The sequence below is a fragment of the Pavona decussata genome, unplaced genomic scaffold (assembly GCF_977016875.1).
Source record: "Pavona decussata unplaced genomic scaffold, jaPavDecu1.1 SCAFFOLD_34, whole genome shotgun sequence".
Lineage (NCBI taxonomy): Eukaryota > Metazoa > Cnidaria > Anthozoa > Scleractinia > Agariciidae > Pavona > Pavona decussata.
This window is the reverse complement of record NW_028145457.1, coordinates 413902-430120: the sequence shown is the minus strand read 5'-3', so window position 1 is coordinate 430120 and position 16219 is coordinate 413902. Positions and strand designations below refer to the sequence as shown.

Sequence of the window (16219 nt, the reverse complement as noted above, 5' to 3'; positions counted from 1 at the left end):
CTAAAAATTTGACATGAGTGATCTGTTAAGCTACACTTGTACAATTGGAAACTTAATCCTAAATTTGGCTGTTTTGTGAACAAAAGTTTCATTTCATAAATGCTACAAATGAACATGAAGCCCAACGCAATGTACATTCTTGGTTAACACGTTTCTTATTGCTCCTAATAAACTGGCTAGTGATCCTAAAAAATCAAAATATTGGGAAACGCTTTGTCTAACCATACTGACTTTCAGGTGGGCAACATTGTCGGTGGGACAACAGACTATTTACCCAGGAACGCAATTTTTTTTCAATTATCTGCTCCCAACAGACCAATCTTTTGACTGGCCTTTATGTGCCTTTTGTAAATGAGAGATTGAATCCATTGAACATATTTTTTTTCTGCAATGTGACAAAGTCTTTATGGGAAGCTCTCTGCTCTTGGCTTAACAATGCCAAGTTAAGCTATAAATCTTTACAATAATGAATATTTTATTTGGAGTTTTCAATATGAAAGTTGATTTATGTAACATTTTAAAATAAAAGATTTTAACAATGAGGCGCTTCTTTTGACTGGTCTAGTTCAATTACACACACGCCGCGAGTTCTTATGTAATAAGCTTTTTAATTTTATCCCGTCTAATCCCTCGCATAAGCTGTATAGCTTACTGCCTCCCAAGAATGAGTGCGAAGTCAATTTAAGGAGTCAGCACTCTTTTACTACACGGCGCCTCCACATCATTTGACTCGAAATAGTTTTATCTATCACTATGTCCATAAAGCAATGATGTAATATCGTTTTCTCTTAATTATATATTTTTGTCCTTTTATATTAGTTCTTCTTAGCCATGTATTTTATTGTAGTATATAATTTATTGTAAATCAAACGTAATTCAGCTTGTGGCTGCAAGGTTTTTGATAAATAAACTATCTATCCTTAATATTTTAAATCACCTGATAATAACAATAGGAGAAGCTTAACTGTCCTATGTAAGTTCATACCGTGGGTGTCATGCATATGTGTCCCCCTTTTTTTAGTATGATTTGATTCTACATTTTGCCGTATATTTATGTTAAATATAGTGTAGACGAGTGTGATTTGATTTAATTTTAGCATACTAAGTGTTTAATCTTGTAATAACTTATTGTAATTATTGAATTCAAGGCTATAGCCTTAGGAAAATTTAGAAGTAAGAAAAGATAGAAGCCACTCTCACCTTGATAAGGACAGTCCAGAATATCTTTGTAGAGGGCAACAATTGTAAATCAAATTTTGAGGGATCTGCACCTGCCATGGAACCCGAGGGTACAGAAAGCATATTTAAGCTGTCGATTGACTCACCTAAACTCAGCTACACTGAATTCTATGGAGACAGGGACAGCAAAAGCCATACCAAAATTAAAAATGTTAATGCTGCCGTTACAAAGAAGGAATGCATTGGCCACGTCCAAAGGAGAGTTGGCAAGGCACCAGAGGAAGTTCAACAGGAATCCCACAAGTAGCAACAATGCTGAAATTTCGGCTTGTATTCCAAAATGGCGGCACATTACGGGAAATCGGTTGGCTTTCTCCATTTTTGATTGATTTCTAATATTCTGGAACGTAGGTGGACTAAATTTCTTTTGTTTTTCAAGTGTAAAGATGTATTTATACAAGCATCAAGAGTTTCGCGCTTCCGGTTGTGACACAATGCATTATGGGATAGGCTCTCCAGAAAAGTGGGCACCAACTCTCGAATGTCCGCCATAATGAATATATCCTGTCCCGATCGCGTTTGTTTTCCTCCGATTGATACTGCGTTTTTCCACCATCGAATACTCCCGTTAAACCTTGAATATTGGTCAGCAATTATATAAACTGGTGAGTTAATCTATTTTGTGGCTATTGATGTTTTTCTCACGAAAATATTGCGGCAAAACTACATGAATTTCGAGTGGGATGTTGGCTGGTGATCGATATGCCTCACGTCTAAAGTCATTCTGTTTTGATTTATTCTCTAGGTATGGGATTTGGGCACCGGAATTGTGTAGTTGTTCGATGTCCCAACAGCGATAAAAAGCTGAATAAATGGGCCAAACAAACCTGTTCATGAATGTTTGAACGGGGCACAGACATATCATGCGACTGTGAGCCACCATTCAAGCTGTTTCCCTTTCCCACGTCCTTTCCCGGGTGATCTTCCACAAGAAATACAGTAATGTCACTAAGAAAAATCGGTGGTGAGGATGTTATGGCATCACTTTCACGAAGCCAGTCTTTCAGAGTAGATGGATCGGGTAAAGAAGATCCATTTCCCATATCTAACAACCAAGCTTTCTCGTTCACAGTGGTTGCGATCCTTTCTTCAGCAGTCGGTTGGACAGGAGTTCCCATTTCCGAGGCTGCAAACACACGAGCAAACAGTTCTTGCTTGCTTCCGGAAACTTTCAAGCATCGTTTACGGGAATAAAGCTTTAGAGCGTCTCAATGCCAAGTTTTAACTTCTTCGTAAGTTAGAGACTCCTCACAACTCATTTCAATCACAAGTTCTTGGCCTGAAATCACGACTTAAAATGTAATTGGTTCCCTCAAACTTATTCACAAAACTTCACTTAAATCTTTAGCCGTACTTAGCTGATTACGAATGCCAGTAGATGAATTGAAGAAGCAGAAATAAGCCAAGATACAAGGTAAACAAACGCGACTGGATATATTCACTATGGCAGACATTCGGGAGTTGGTGCCCACTTTTCTGGAGAGCCTATCCCATAAGGCATTGTGTTACAACCGGAAGCGCGAAACTCTTGATGCTTGTATTGTATGCAAATCATTATCGAGTCACTGCGATTGCATGGAGTGCCCAATGAGAGGCAAGAAGCGTGACCGGTTCACGGATGCATGGTTTTCTTTGGTTATGTAAAATTCCCTCGGTAGAAAAGCATCCTTTTAAACAATAAGAGTGACAGTGGCTGTAACTTCAGTTGAAGTAAATTTTACCTCTCTAGTAGCTTTTTATTGTAAAAGTCGTAAAAAGGCTCCATGCTTTATCGTCGAAATCGTCTTTGAATTATTGGACATCCAAGAAAGCTTGAGATGCTTTTAGAAGAGAAATACGACAAACGTTCTTGAAGCACATGCTGGTTGCCAAAGTTTCTGATGTTACTGAGGGTATTTTAGAATCATGTCTTATATTTTACTTTGCAGGTCTTATGAAAAGTCATTCTTCTAGCTGTAAAAGGCATTCTGCGTCTTTAAGAATAAAACCATCAAAGCCTCAAGAAAAACGAGAATGCACCCAAGAACTTGTTCCACGCGGAACTCGAACAAAGAAATCACTTTTGGTTGGGTCCACTTCATGCTTTAAGAGCAATTCTCCAGGAAAGTGAAGCAAAGTTGGAAATGAAAAATTTTAACCCCTCTTCAATTTTTGTGTGTAGGTAGGTTACCTTGGGGGATATACAAAAACAAACATATTTGGATCGGCAGATGTATCATTGCCATGGTAACTGCACTATATGACGTCGGCCTTGGGACTATGTTTTGAGCAAAAGTTCCACTCTCAAAAAGTAAAAGTAAACGAGTCTGGTTCTCGGGTGCATGTGAACCAATTCAAATGAAATTCATACAGATGTTAGAACCACTCTTCCAGTTTACAAAATTTGCCGTTACAATAATTTAGGTTTTATAAACAAGAAGAAAATGCTCGTCCTACTATGTTCCCTGTCAGCCATTTAGACAAGCAGGAAAAACAAGCACAACGATATTCGTTATTTCCCCGAAAGTACTCTTTCCACATAAACCAAATTAGCAGCAGAGATTACATAGATATTGACGTTTCTAAATATCATAAAATCAATTTGGGGAAAACTATGCTCTGGCCATGGGTGCTGAAGACACCTGGGACAAATTGCAAAAAATTGCAAAATTGGTAATTTTGAGAGCTCTAGTATTTAGCTCAAACAGGCTTTAGAGAGAGAAAATCAGCTTCAAAAGTATCTTTTGTCATCTTGTCTGCTACCTACATTTGGTAAATAAGGTTTTGGCCAACAAATTTGATGAAATATAAATTGATACAGAAACTACCTTGAGGGTTTTGGGAATTTCTTCAGGATACTTTCGTCACGTGGTTCTCTCCACTCACGTTCCGTCTTTTTGACCAAATCTAGCGCAGACTAACAGTTACTCCCATCCAGTTTGCTGTGTTTCAGACCAGGGATGATGATACAAGTAGCCCCGTACACTTGACAAAGAATAGCTGACAAAGTCCAAAACATGGTCGTAATGCTTGTGATTTCTGCCGTTGAGCACCTAAATTCATCAATATTATTCAGCCAGGAAGTAAAGTAAATGTGTTGAGATCGATGTACAAAGCAAATGCATGCCTTTGAACAATCCCAAGTAACGTCTTTGGCTAAAATCGAGTCAGATATTGCGATAGTCGACAAGCCAAGAATGGTAAATAAACAAAAAAAAAACAGAATAACCAAATGAAAACAAAGACAAAGGTAATGAAGCTGAACTGAAGCTTGGGTGAAAATTGAACACATGATCATAATAGCTGCACCCCCCCCCCCCCCCCTGCCCAAAAAAAAGGATTGCTCTTTAGACTGTGAAAATGCAATTACAAACTCATTTATGATAAACTATTCGTGACAAGAGAATGAAAAATTCACGCGTGAAATGTTACATTTATTTACCTGCACGGCAAAGAATAAGATCCATTTTGTCGCTGATTTCATCACGGTTTATACCAAGTCCGTAGGCTTGCACGTGCCTGGAAATATCCCTTACACATTGACTGAGTTTTATTTTGTTTCCACTGCACTCACAAACCGAAACGTCCCTTTTGGGATTTGAAAGAGACCAACTTTCCATTGTCCCAATCAGGATATTTTCCTTCGCACAACAATATGCAAATTTCCCTTACAGAGTTTTTGATCGACGGCACAAATTTACGTCCGGTCACCCCTCCCCCCACCGAAAAAAACAACAGCAAAAAATAAATAAATAAATAAATAAATAAATAAACAGAAAGAATGCCAAAATTTGGGCAGGTATTAGGTACTGAATGTGAAAATGTATTGGCTTCGAGAGGACTTATTTATTTCTGGAGGAGAGGTGGGTCAAAAAATCCAACTTCATAACTTCTAATGTGTACGCTAATGCCCCAGATCAGCGACGTATCTTACATGCAGGCCATCCTTAACATCCAATAAGGAATGAATTAAAAAAAAAACAAACAAACCCAGGAAACATGGGCAGCTTATGTGGTTGCGTAAAACGACCAGTGAAGCGCTTTTATTTTGTCCTCTTTATTCACCACTGTAAAACAGTCATAAATGCGGATCAAAAGTCGTCCTTTTATCCCCTTATCAATGATATATTGTACCAAAAATATCTAAAGAAGAGATAATGCCATTGCGACAATTAGCCAAAGATACAAAAGCAAACAAACAAAAAGCGCATATATTGCATTTAAAACTACGTCCGGTCAGCAGTTTTGCTACTCGCATTTCCGGTCTACATACGTTTGGTCGTAAACAGGTCATAAACAACGATTTCTTCGCTTCTCAATCAACTCATCTCGATTTAGCCAAAGACTTTATTCAGAATCGTCGCAGACATGCATTTGCTCAGCTGTGATCTTGATGCATCTATTTAACTTTCTGGATGGATTGTATTGATACGAATTATTTCGATACTCGACACACGCCTGTGTTTGACCTGTTCAACTGTTCTTTATTCGGGTTAATGCATCATCATCTTTGGTCTAAAAGTAGATGTTCGGCGAGGCTAGGCAGTTAGATTTGTCCTTTCCGCTAGAGTCTGTGCAAGATTTGGTCAAGAAAATGGAGCGAGCGAACTGGGGAGAGACCCATCCTATACGAAAAAAGCATCCTGAAGAAATTCCCAAAAGTTGCAAGGTGGGCTTTGTTTTAATTTATATTTCATCAAATTCGTTGGCCAAAACCTAATCAATCAAATGTAGATAACAGATAAGATGAATGAAAAAACCTCTGAAGCTGATATTCTCTATCTAAAGCCTGTTTGAACCAAATACTGGAGACCTCAACATTTCCAATTTTGCAATTTTTGCAACTTGCCTCGGATGTCTTCAACACCTATGGCCAGGATATAATTTTCCCCAAAAAGATTTTATAATATTTATAAACTTCAATATCTATGTAAGCCCTGCTGCTAATTTCGTTTATGTGGAAAGAGCACTTTCGGAGAAATAACGAATATGGTTGTGCTTGTTTTTCCTTCTTGTCAAAATGGCTGACAGGCAACATAGTAATATGGACATTGTCTTCTTGATTATAGAACCCAAAATACTCTAACAGCAAATTTTATAAACTGGGAGAGTGGTTCTGCCATCTGCATGAATTTCATTTGAATTGGTTCTCATGTACTCGAGAACCAGACTCATTTATTTTTACTATTTGAGAGTGAATTTTTCGGTCAAAACATAGACCACAGGCCGAAGTGATCAAGTGCGGTTTACATGGCAACGACGTACCTGCTGATCCAAATATGGCTGTTTTTGTTCATCCCTCCAGGTAACCTACTTCCACACAAAAAATGAAGGGGGGTTAAAAATTTTCATTTCCAACTTTGCTTCACTTTCCTGGAGAATTGGTCTTAAAATCGCCATCTCCGAAATTTAAGGTAAATATTGTGCTTGAAATGTTTATTTAAACACAACTGATGTTTTCTTAGCTATGGCATACCTTGCAAGATGGTGAGAGTGATAGCAGACATATATGACGACTTTGAGTGCACAGTTATTGATGGAAGTGAGACATCAGACTGGTTCAAGATCAAGTCTGGAGTAAAGCAGGGATGTGTGATGTCAGGATTCTTGTTCTCACTGGCCCTGGATTAGACCATGAGGAAGGCAACAGCAGACAAGAGAAGAGGGATACGGTGGAATTTCACAACAGTGTTGAAGGACCTGGATTTCGCAGATGACATTGCCCTGCTGTCATCCAAGTTTAAAGGGGAAGTATCATGGGGGTTTTTGGTATCTTTTGTTAAAAATGATGAAATAAGACCTTCAATCAGCTGCAAAATAATTCCAGAATGACGAGAGGAAAGAAATCAACTCAATTCTTGAAAGGAACAACTCGTGATCTGTTCTAGCTCATTTTGGAAACAAAAATGTGAGAACTTGAAAAACATTAGCTTAACATTTTTCAGGTTTCAATCCATACCAGCCTACTCTGTCTCTGACCAGAGGCACTAGTCGACAGTTTTATTGCACTAGGATGATAATTTATAACAAACTTGACAATTATTTCTTTGTTCCTACTAACAGACAAACATTTTTGGGTTTTGAAATGACAGCAAATTTGCGTAATACTTTCCCTTTAATGACTTGCACAAGAAGACTGAAAGATTAACAGAAGAAGTAGCCAGAGTAGGCCTTAAACTCGACGCGAGAAAGTGTGAGACACTGAGGACTAAGTATGCTAGCAACAGGGAAAGCATTGTGGTGAATGGCAGGGAGGTGGAAGATGTCAAGGAGTTTCTAAACCTAGGAGCGACTGTAAATAAGGAGGGTGGAGGCAGTAAAGATATTATGAACCGACTGCAGAAGGCTTGCAGTGCATTTCAGAGGCTAGGGAAGGTGTGGGCAGCGAGAGGAATAGAAAGGACAACAAAGATATGCCTATTCAAGACTTGAGTTCAACTGGTCCTGTTATATGGCTGTGAAACGTGGAAGATCACAAAGGCTGATGAAGGAAAACTGAATAGTTTCCAATGCCAATGCCTTAGACAGATAATGAAGATCAAATAGCAGCAAAGAGTGACGAACAAGAGAGTGGTTCAGATGGCAGAGATCAATGAAATAAGCTGCGAGGTACGACCAAGAAGATGGAACTAGTTAGGACATGTACTCAGGAGAGAGGGTGAAAACAACCATTTTACACCATTGGGGTGTACTCCAGGAGGACGAAGGGCGAGAGGGAGACCAAAGACCACTTGGAGAAGGACTGTTGAGAGGGAGAGAAACAAGGCAGAGGCAGGGTGGAAGAATTGGAATGTAGCCAAGGCGGCAGTACGGAACAGAGAGTGTTGGTCAGAGAATGTGTCGGCCTTATGCGCCTACTGGCGCGCAGAGAATTGATGATGATGATGTTTTCTTAACTTATTTTAATTTTATTTTTCATGATTATTTTGTAGGTTACTCGCAGGTATAGTTCGCCTGGCAAGATTGCTTTCTCACTTCATCCGTCCCCTGTTAGATTTCACACGTGGACTTTTGAAGAAGAAATGGCATTGACAGAATTTTTTGGGATTAGCCAAAACGAGCCCCAATTATGGCCTTAGTAGCAAAGCCTGGCCAAGTTTTTGACAGAAGCACAAATTATGGAAAGATGCAGCCCTACATATCAGAGAGAGCACATCATCCAACATCCTTTTGACAAGTACGTATGAGAATGTTTAATATGCTCAGTTTTGATAGAGCTTGTCATGTTACAAGAACAGACCAGTTGCCCCTTCCCTTAATTAAGTGCACGTATACAGGTGTATGTTACTTAAATTAACTGACCAGCAACTGTTGTATTTTTATTTTTGACGTCTTGTTCTCATTATTGACCGTTGTTTTATGCATAAGATAATATAAACCAAACGTAGAGGAAAATATTACTTTGCAATTTGTATGGTCTACAGATGCAAATATTCAAGAACTTAAAGATGGGGATGCCTTATTAGTCCCTGATGTTTTGTCCAATGAGACTGATGATGACATGCTTTACAATCAGAAAATAGGAACAGAAATAACTCATCAAGTATGGAATCTAGATGATGATGACGTGGACTCCGATTTTTCAAGTATTAATGGGCAATATCCAATTCTTAAGAGCCGTGTTTGAATCCATGGCCACAGTTGTTCCTCTCATTGGAAGCTTTGCTTCAGCATTTCCAACGTCACTGCATTTATTGAAGAAACAACTGGGATTTGACCAGGACAAATTTGTCAAAAATGTGGTTTGTCCAAAGTGTGACACTCTCTACAACTTTGATGACTGTTACATTTTACAAAACAAGAAAAGACTTTCAAAGAACTGTACCTTTGTTGAATTCCCTAATCACCGACAGCAATTTCGCAGAATTCAGTGTGGTGAGCTACTTTTATAAGAAGTAACATTGAAGAGTGGTCAGACCAGATTCTATCCCTGCAAAGTGTATCGTTATCAAAGGGTTACGGGCACTCTTCCCCGCTTTCTCCATAGACCTGGCAGCGAAGTGTGAATTATGGGGAGAGAGGGGTACACCAGATGGTTTCCTTGCTGATGTTTTTGATGGTCGTGTGTGGAAGGAGTGGCAGTACTTTAATGGAGAACCCTTTTTGGCAGCTCTCAGGAAGTATGCATTCATGCTTTATGTGAATTGGTTTCAACCATTTAAGCATTCGATTTACAGTGTAGGTGCCCTCTATATGGTTCTAATGAACCATCCACGAGCCGAGCGATTTAAGCTGTAAAATGTGTTCTTGGTGGGAATAATTGCTGGTCCACACGAGCCTAAGCTCACCATCAATTCATACTTGTGACCCCTTGTTGCGCTAGGATGTGCAGTGAACCTTCTACCATACTTCTTCACTGATGAAGAACTTACAAGTAGCAACACTGACGGCACTTATGGCAAACTAGCTCTAGACAACAACAGGCTGAATTCTTTGCAAGTTTCCCGTTGAATGTGCTGCTGAAAAAGAGAAACTGTGGAAATATAATCAAAGCTAAAATTAACGATCGATCTTGTGCTCTTAAATTTGCAAAAAGGGCAAACTAAGAAGACACATTGTAAACAGAATTAATTAGCGTTTCTTAGCGATATTTTGCTAGTTAATGTTTCTTCTTCGCTTGAGCAGAAGAAATAAAAAAGATTTTATAAAGTACACACAAAGACCAAAAATAATTTTTGACCTCAGCATTAGTGGTAGATATTGTAGCATTAGGTTATACCCTGTGGGTATCCCCCTAAGTAACTATTGAAAGTCCGTGACCAATGGTGCAAGAGCCATGTGCTCGGTTGAGCTGTCAGAACTATGTATCTCGCAAACCTGTGATTCAAAAGGTTTTAATGCCGTGTTTACTGTGGAGTTATGGCGTTACATTGGTGGCAGCGGTGAAAGAAAACGAACTTAACAGAAACCTGTGGTCAATGGAAAAGTCTTGATGGTTTGTGCGACCGAATTTCAACATTGTGTGGTTCTGTTTCGAATTTTTGCTTGTGTGTTGTTTGCAATGGCGGAAAACTCAAAGGCGGATTCGAGATTCCAAAGAATGAATTGTTCAATACCAAATAACCCTTTCAAACCAGGGAACCCATTTACACCAACAACTGATTCATCCCTGGATTCATCAGTAAATTTCGAACGCCCACGTTGCCGAATTCACTCAGCAAACCCGCTCGCATTGAAGAACCAACTGGATAATTCTTCAGCTGATTTGTTTACACCCCGCCGAAAGTTTACCAAACCTGTTAAAAATCCTGTGGATTATGATCATACTCAGTAGCTACAAGATTATTTGAAACACTTTGAGCGTTGTTCTGTTGTTAATGGCAGGAGCAAAGATGAAGCTGCGGTATTCCTGGCAGCAAGCCTTCGTGGCCGGCGAAGCTCAAAAGGTGCTGAATGGCATGTCTGATAGCGATTGTCGGAATTACGCGAAGATTGTTGACAAACTGGAGCTTCAGTTCAGTGTCGAAAAACAATGTGAGTTACATCAGGGGCATTTAACAACCGTCGACAACAGGAACATGAAAGTGTTCAAGCTCTTGCTGCAGATATCTGCTGTATGTCCAGTCTAGCATACCAGGATGTATCTCCTGACACTCAAGAAAGATTTGCTGTCCAGCATTTTTTTGATGCTATCAAAGACGAAGACGATTGGCTGCATCTACGCAGAGACAAACCATGCAGCATGGACGAAGCCTTTTCACTGGCTTGTGAACTTGAGGCATTTTGTCTCTTGGATGGAGACTGGCGAAAAAGCTTGGGGAACGTTCGCTCTGTGGATGAAGCTGCCAGGGAGCCTGATTTATTTAAAGCTCAGTTGGAAATGCTATGTAATGACATTCAAATGCAACAACAACATCAGGAGACTCAGCAAGTCGCTCTCCAACAATTGGTTCAGAACAAACAGCAGCTAACCCAGTCAATGTCTATGAACACATCTTTTCAACGAAAGATGCACTGTTCTTGACTGTATTTATTTTGAAGTGGTGACAAGATGTTGACTAGATATTTAGATAGTTCATATGTGGGAGATCCAATGGCACTCATAATTGGTCTGAGTGGGACATTATCCTTGTGGATTTTGGGAAGACCATAAAATGAGGCTGGTGTGGAATCGGTGCTATGAAGTTTGTAATAGAGCTTCGGTTCCAGCTGTTTTTTGTTACTGTCATGCGAGGCTGGTTGATCTTTTATCTGTAGAAGAAGTTTATTGAGTGAACATTCCATCCACCGAGGAGGAAGTCACAAGGGAAACTAAGCGAGTAGCGAAAGCCCTCGCTGCTAATAACTACCCTGTTAACTTCATTCACAGTGGCTGCCAACCGAATAGACAACAACAAATGAATGATACCGACCAGCGTGGATTTGTTATCCACGAGAATCGCAAAAGTTCTTCGAGATTTCAACATCAAGGTTGCCCATAAGCCTATACACACCATCTCCAACACACTCAAAAAGCCAAAAGACAAGATCGAGAAAGAGGCTTCCAGAGGAGTCGTATACAAGATCAAGTGTAAAGACTGTGATTCTGTTTACGTTGGTCAGACATCACGCGCGCTGAAAACAAGTGTGAAAGAACACGCAAAGGCCATAGCAACATTGGATAAAAACTCTTTGTTAGCCAAACACCATGTGTTTCACAGTCACCAAATAGATTTGGAGAATGTTGAAATCATTGAAAGATCATTGACGTGGCGACAAAGACTAATCCTTGAAACCTGGCATTCCGTGCGCGATAGAAACTATAAATGAACATATAGCGCTACCAAACGTATACAATAACATTAAGAGTTTTTAGTCTTTACAATACTCTAGAGACCACTGTTACACTTTGAAATTCTGTGTAGGTGTGATTTAATTATTTATCACACATCGTGTACATATTCCAAGCAGGACGCCGTTAGATATTTGCATTTTTATCTTTTGCTGAAGAAGGCAAAAGTAGTGGCCGAAACGTCCAGTATATATATTTTTAGCCAGTGTCAACTTTTTAATTCTTTTCTTTTTAACATGCCTGGCACACACCCAACATTTTTAAAATTACAAAGGTATCTTATTTAGAAGATTCTGTGTTATACATTTATTTTACCTACCTATTTACTTATCTGTAGTTTTTACTGTGTGTACTTTCCTCTTCTTTTACTGATTATCCTGGCCCGCCTCAATTAGCACTGCTATCTGCGGAGCCAGGGGATTAAGGATTTATTGGCAAATAATAAAAAATTGTTGTTGTTTGTTGTTAATACATATTTTTCTTCTATTATTGTCCTTCAAGTTGAAACCAAATAAATAATACAGTCGAACCTCTCTAATACGGACACCGAGAGGACTGAGCAAAGTGTCCGTATTAGAGAGGTGTCCATTTTATAGAGGTCATGAATATTACGTCACTTTAAAGGCTCCATTGATGGTATTAATATTGGTATTAATATGGTGAATATATTTTCACTGGACTGCACAAATTCATTGAGCCTTTAGAGAAAAACTTGGATCTTACAGAAAACCCAGCTGTCCGTAAAGATAGTCTTTCAAGTGAAAATGTCGAGAAGAAAAGAGGTAGAAAAAGGAAAGCAACAACTGGAGAGTCTTCAAAGAATAATTTAATCTTGATGATAAATGGCAATGACACGTCGATATATAATTTTTACTGATTGAAAACAAATGATACTGTTATCATATGAACAATGAGACAATTGATTACACTTTGATATGTAACGACAAACAGGAAATCGTGTTGAATAAAAACTGTCATCAATGGAGTGTCCGTTATAAAGAGGTTAAGTTTGTATGAATTTTCCCTCTGGGGCTGAGATTTCGTGTCTGTTGTACGTATTATTGAGGTTATTTTTACAAAGAATGTATGGGCATTTTCCCGTGACCAAGTGAACTGTCCGTATTAGAGAGGTGTTCGTAAGGAGAGATTCGACTGTACAGCAAAAATCGAATCACTGAACTTTTTGTTTTGGGGTGCAGCACTTATATCTATTTGCAAAGGACTAATGTCAATTTTAGCCTACCAGGACCACAGTGTCTGAAATAGACTTCCATGTTTTCTGCATTTATGTTTCAGGTAAGAAACTTGATGATGGCCTTGGTCTTAGAGGCCGAGGATGACTGACATTGACCAGGATTGATGCATTCCAAAACTTTTATGGGAAGGCAATCAGAGATAATAAAGGTGATGCCAAACCGATGTCATGGGCCACCTATGCCATTCTTAAGCACTATTCCAGCATGCCAGAAAAGCCACGCCGTGAGGACTGCCCAAAAGGAAGGGACTCCTGGTGTAGCTACAACCGAGATGCAGCTACTGGTGAGAAATCCCATCAACCCATTAAAGATCCTTTGCCTGAAGCAGTTGTTAAGGTTGTGCAACCAGTCTTTGACAGACTTGGTAGTGAACAGTTTCTTGTTGGTTGCGAGGAATGCCTCGACCAGAACAGACATGAAAGCTGGCACCACGTGGTTTGGAGTATGGCTCCTAAAGAACAGTTTACTTCCCAACAAGAAGTAAGTGTGGCAGTATCACTTAGTATGTTACTTTTTAACAATGGCATTGAAAGCACCATGACCAAAATTTTGCCTGCCATGACTATGACAGTAAATGGCAGCATGCAAAGTAAGTGGTAGGAGATCGATGGTGAACGAATAAGGAGCTCTGACTACAAGTCAAATCAAGTTGTAAAGAAGCGCAGAAAAAGGCTCCAAAAAGAAAAGTCCAAAAACAAGAGGGTTTTGTTCACCAAGAAGATGTTATGCATAGCTCAAGAAGCTTTTATACAAACACTACATGGAGCTAGGCTGCCAGAATTTTTCAATAGGTTTTTCCAGTGACACTGATTGGATTGGTTCTTTGTAGTCATTAACCCTTTGTTCTATTAGCAATTGCCAGTAAATTGATCTTTGCAGTACAATCATGCGAAAAGGTAAGGAGAACTTAGAATATGATCACCAAATTGGCAAAGAATGAAAAGAAAGCCTTGCAAGTATTGTTATGAACAAAGACCATTACTGAGAATTTTTATGTTGAATGTGGAGTTGAAAGGGTTAATGACATGACTGATCCAATAATTGTCAAGTGGTGTAGCTGTCCAGAAATGTAAAATTCTGGATTGGTATTTTGTTACGCACAGAAAATATATCTTATTTGACCATAATTCTCCCTGTTTGCATGGCAAAATAGTTCAGTGATGAGTAGTTCCATCAGAAAATATTCATACTCCCCCCACGGAAGGTTTTTGCACCCCTCCTCCCCCTCAGGAAATTCCAGTTTAGCTCCATACTCTGCTTCCAAAATGTTGGCTTTTAAGACGCCCTCCCAATAGGAATTTCTAATGACCTTTCATGGTGTGAGCATGGAATTTTTCTGGAACTGCACATTACAAATTATGGAAGCATCAGTTGAAATGCAAATTGGCGGGGAAGGGGTGGGGGAGTTTTAAAACAAAAACAAAAAGGAGGGAGAAAATAATAGTCAAGTATCGTTTAGGTTTCATTATAGTGATTATTACATTTTCTCTTGTTCATATTCTGTACGTACATCCTACATTTACAATCTCTGATAGTGATTACAAAAATGATATTGTTTTCTCCACGATATTCTGTACATATATCCTAAATTTACAATTTCTGACAGAGTGATTACAAAAATGATATTTTTTCGCAACGATATTCTGTACATATATCCTACATTTACAATTTCTGACAAATTAGTTTTTTTAATGACTGTTGAATTTTTGCCATCACTACAAATAATTATGATAAAAAATTTCGTCCATGTATGGTTGTCAAAGGGGTGGTGGTATTTAATCAAACTGAACTTTTCAAATAAATCTATGGGTATATAACCGAGAAAACGTAACAAGTTCGTAAAAAGTTCGCCTAAAATAATAATTATGTACTATTTAAATAAAATCAAGCATGCTTCATGTGTTGTCAAAAGTGTACATTTAGCTTCTTGGTTCTAGTTTCATATCCTGGGAATTTCCAGGGCCTCACAGAATTGCTGCATAGTGACTTTAAAGGCATCCTACACAGAAGTAAAAACACCATTCTGTACTGATTTTCGTACACATATTTGTTACAAAGGTTTATCCCAACGCAAATTACTGACCTCTCTGATCCCTCCTTTGACGTCCCCGGGAGCTATATGCCTCAGAAAAGTCAACACAACGTCAGGAAAGGAGAATTCTGCATCTTCCGGGCCAACTTCTTTCTTCTGTAAATCAAAATAATAAGGTTGACTTGCTAAGCATGAAAATGGGATTTCTATAATGGAAGTGAACTAACTGGCTTTTGTGGCCTCCAGGTTGCGAGTGAAAAAATCACCATCAAACCTGCAAAGCAGAAAAACTCTGATATTGAACTGCAAGCTTGCGACGGCAATTTATTCGCATGGCTAATATATATAAATAGTATTTCAACGCACCCCAGTGACCGCATTTCTGTCTGCAGCTGTTCTTTTGGATCGATACAGCTCACCGTCGAGGCCACTGCCGTTTTCCTTTTCTTTGAAGACTTTCTTCTGCCCAGCATTTTACAAGTAAATCAGAAATCAGAGAAATTCTGAATGGTAATAGAGCAGCGGTCACACACTCAACTATTTTCCCGCAAGCTGCTAACTGACACCAGTAATCTCAGGGGACTCAGCAGTAGACCTCCCATAATTCTATTGGCTTTCGACATCGGCGGCATGCAGTGTTGAAATATGGCGCAGTAAGGGCGTGAAATGTTTGTAAACCTTTAGAAGCAGAAAAAACCTACTTCATTTTTACGCGAGTGTGCTCTCTTTAAAAGTAATTTATACAGTACAAGGATTTGACGGATTGCCTTGAAATTTGGCCTGAGGATTCCAGTAAGACACCGAGCAAAAAAAACGTGTGAGGGATTTCCTTTTTGTAAAATTGATCTCCCACAATGGCCTTTGCCGTAAAACGTATCGGTGAGTCTTTAATCATCAAGATTTACAGTAAAATTGCGAAGCAACCAAAAGGAATATTGGAAA

The 16219-nt window shown here is 39.0% G+C and overlaps 1 long non-coding RNA gene and 2 pseudogenes across 1 annotated transcript; 2 read left to right on the top strand and 1 right to left on the bottom strand.

Moving 5' to 3' along the window:
* Window positions 1–1637: 1637 nt before the first annotated feature.
* LOC146484307 (uncharacterized) lies at window positions 1638–2624 on the top strand. The gene is made up of 2 exons (XR_014863628.1): window positions 1638–1844; window positions 1985–2624. It is a non-coding gene; the product is annotated as an uncharacterized LOC146484307 (long non-coding RNA).
* A 7484-nt stretch (window positions 2625–10108) lies between these two features.
* LOC146484306 (uncharacterized) lies at window positions 10109–11182 on the top strand (annotated as a pseudogene).
* A 4002-nt stretch (window positions 11183–15184) lies between these two features.
* Window positions 15185–15657, bottom strand: LOC146484305 (uncharacterized; annotated as a pseudogene).
* Window positions 15658–16219: the final 562 nt, after the last annotated feature.